The sequence below is a fragment of the Anastrepha ludens genome, chromosome Y (genome assembly GCF_028408465.1).
Source record: "Anastrepha ludens isolate Willacy chromosome Y, idAnaLude1.1, whole genome shotgun sequence".
NCBI lineage: Eukaryota > Metazoa > Arthropoda > Insecta > Diptera > Tephritidae > Anastrepha > Anastrepha ludens.
This window is the reverse complement of record NC_071504.1, coordinates 4,266,605-4,270,708: the sequence shown is the minus strand read 5'-3', so window position 1 is coordinate 4,270,708 and position 4,104 is coordinate 4,266,605.

Here is a 4,104-nt window from a genome sequence, read left to right as displayed (position 1 = left end):
CCAAGTACTGTCGTTCACTCCGGTGGACGAGCGTCTCGCAATAATCCGCATCAAAGCGCGATTTTTTAACATCTCGCTAATTTGCGCCCACGCCCCGACGGAAGAGAAGGACGATGCGACCAAGGATTCTTTCTATGAGCGCTTGGAACGTTCCTATGAGCGCTGCCCCCGCCACGACATAAAAATCGTGCTTGGCGACTTCAACGCCAGGGTGGGCAAGGAGGGAATTTTTGGTCCCACAGTCGGAAAATTCAGCCTGCACAACGAAACATCCGGCAACGGACAGAGGCTGATCGACTTGGCCGGGGCCCGAAACATGGTAGTCTGCAGCACCAGATTCCAGCATAAAAAGATACACCAAGCTACCTGGCTGTCCCCTGATCGAAAAACGCGAAACCAGATCGATCATGTTGTGATAGATGGAAGACACGCTTCTAGTGTATTAGATGTACGTACGATCCGAGGAGCCAACATCGACTCGGATCATTACCTTGTTGCAGCCAAATTGCGCACACGCCTCTGTGCAGCAAAAAACGTACATCTACCTACGCAAAGAAAGTTCGACATCGGAAAGCTGCAATCACAACAGACAGCCAGAAGATTCGCCACTCGACTCTCACTCCTGCTCTCGGAGAGCACTGCCCAACACACCGGCATGCGCGAGCAATGGAGCAACATTTCTCGTTCCCTACGTACCGCCGCCGAAGAAGAAATCGGATTCCGGCGAGCCCGAAAAAACAATTGGTACGACGAGGAATGTCATGCTGCCGCAGAAAGAAAAGATGCCGCCTATAGAGCCACGCTGCGATCGGGCGCAACGCGAGCCATGTGGGATCGCTACAGAGAGCTGAAAAAGGAAGAGAGACGTATTATCCGACAGAAGAAACGTGAGGCCGAAATACGTGAGTGCGAGGAGCTTGAGATGCTGGCCAATGGGAACAATGCCCGAAAATTCTACCAGAAAGTTCGGCGGCTTACAGAAGGTTTTAAGACCGGGGCGTTTTCCTGTAAGAACAAAGACGGTGATCTGGTGACTGACGTACAGAGCAATCTTAAATTATGGAGGGAACACTTCTCGAACCTGTTAAACAGTGACAGCTGCGCATCTCATAGAGAAAGTGAAGATCCCGATACCCCAATCGTTGACGACGGAATTATCGTTCCGTTACCCGACCATGACGAGGTGAGAATAGCAATATCACGGCTAAAGAACAACAAAGCCGCGGGCGCCGACGGACTGCCGGCTGAGCTATTCAAACATGGCGGCGAGGAGCTGGTAAGGTGCATGCATCAGCTCCTATGCAAAATATGGTCGGATGAAAGCATGCCTGCCGATTGGAATTTAAGTGTGCTCTGCCCAATCCATAAGAAGGGCGATCCTGCAATTTGTGCCAATTACCGCGGGATTAGTCTTCTAAATATAGCCTATAAGGTTCTAGCGAGCGTATTGTGTGAAAGGCTGAAGCCCACCGTCAACCAACTGATTGGACCTTATCAGTGTGGCTTCAGACCTGAAAAGTCTACCATCGACCAAATATTCACAATACGCCAAATCTTGGAAAAGACCCATGAAAGGAGAATCGACACACACCATCTTTTCGTCGACTTCAAAGCTGCATTCGACAGTACGGAAAGGAGTTACCTGTATGCCGCTATGTCTGAATTTGGTATCCCCGCAAAACTAATACGGCTATGTAAGATGACGTTGCTCAACACCAGCAGCGCCGTCAGAATTGGGAAGGACCTCTCCGAGCCGTTTGATACCAAACGAGGTTTCAGACAGGGTGACTCGCTGTCGTGTGACTTCTTTAACCTGATGTTGGAGAGCATCGTACGAGCCGCAGAACTTAATCGCTCAGGCACAATATTTTATAAGAGCGTACAATTGTTGGCGTATGCCGATGATATTGATATCATCGGCTTTAACAACCGCGCTGTTAGTTCTGCCTTCTCCAAACTGGATAAAGAGGCAAAGCGAATGGGTTTGGTGGTGAACGAGGACAAAACGAAGTACCTCCTGTCTTCAAACAAACAGTCGGTGCACTCGCGTATCGGCACTCACGTCACTGTTGACAGTTATAATTTCGAGGTTGTAAAAGACTTCGTTTATTTAGGAACCAGCATTAACACCGATAACAATGTCAGCCTTGAAATCCAACGTAGAATCTCTCTTGCCAACAACTGCTACTTTGGACTAAGTAGGCAACTGAGCAGTAAAGTCCTCTCTCGACGAACAAAACTAACACTCTACAAGACTCTCATCATGCCCGTCCTTACGTATGGCGCAGAAGCGTGGACGATGACAACATCCGATGAAGCGACGCTTGGAGTGTTCGAGAGAAAGATTCTGCGTAAGATTTTTGGACCTTTGCACGTTGGCAACGGCGAATATCGCAGGCGATGGAACGATGAGCTGTATGAGCTTTACGACGACACAGACATAGCGCAGCGAATAAAGATCCAGCGGCTTCGTTGGCTGGGTCATGTCGTCCGAATGGATACAAACGCTCCGGCTTTGAAAGTATTCGATGCGGTACCAGCTGGTGGTAGCAGAGGAAGAGGAAGGCCTCCTCTGCGTTGGAAAGATCAGGTGGAGAAGGACTTGGCTTCATTGGTGTGTCCAACTGGCGCCGGTTAGCACGAGAAAGAAACGACTGGCGCGCTTTGTTAAGCTCGGCCAAAATCGCGTAAGCGGTTATCGCGCCAATTAACAAGAAGAAGAAGCGTCTATATCGCAATTTGGAAATTTTTGAGTTTGGTTTTATCACTTTGATAGGCTATACTCGAGAGCTGTTAAAATCACGTCCGTTCAAAAGTAACGTCCGAAATTGAATTGTAAATTTAAATTTCAATTTTCGTTATTAAACTAATGCAAAATGAAAAATAATTTAACGTTCAATTTCCATACTATTTCTTAACTATAATTTATAAAAAAGCAAAATACTGTAAAATAAATAAAAGATGGGTGTAATAATTCTTAATGACACTACACTCAGACATTATGAGCAACACTTTAATCTTTAAGTATATAAGTTGATGTAAATAGGTCGAGGGAATGACCTGTCGATATATATTGGCTCCATTATTAATAAATAAAACTTTTTGTATTTATGTACAGCAATTATTGAACTTATGCAAAAAATAATATAAACACAAATAAACATTTCATTTTTATTCTTAATGATAATTTATAAAAACAAAAACGAAGTACTATAATTCAAAAGGCGGATGTATTGATCACAGACATGTGTAATCATTTTTAAATTAGGTTCATACACTTAGACATTATAAGCAGAACTTTAATCTTTAAGTATATAAGTTTTTTATCAAAACTTTTATGTTTAAATATTATATTTAAGTAATTCTGGACCTCTAGTCTAGTTTCAATAAAATGAATATGGAAAAATAAACGATAAGCTTTGTTTATTTATGTAATGTTGTTTTTTTAGATAGACTTTTAATACGTTCACATATAAGTAGATGATCTACTTTTTCGTGCTTTACTCCCAATCAATTTTTTTGTGTAATAGATCATTATTTCTACGAGTGTAAAGAAAAACGTTAAAGTAAAAAGTAAATAAACTTGCTATAAAAAATTACGAATGCGTATCCAACTGTTTATTATTACCAGCCAATTGCGCAATTAAATTAGCTATTCCTTGTCCTTGTATTTTCTTCATATCGTTAATAATACTTAAACAAACCAAAAGCTCCGAAATATTCCACCAAAATAATTTCTATGTAGAAAAATCTTTCACAACAGTATTGACAGTTAATTGTATTGACAGGATTGTCAATTTTGTAGGTAATCTGCCATATGTGAACGGGTAGATTAATTTTGTGGACTTAGTGCTAATTACTGCATATGTGAACGTAGGTAGAACTATTTGAAAGAAATATAGTTTGAATTCATCAAAGAGCGTCTGCCGTGGTTGGTGCATGACTACCATTTGGGATCACCTAGGTTCGAATCTCCGTACATGAAACAGGAAAATGATAGAAAAAAGTCTTTTGATAATTGGACGACCGGAGCGACAGGCAATGTTAAACCCTCGAGAGTATTTCTGCCATGAAAAAGATATTCATAAAAAAACTGTAAGTTCT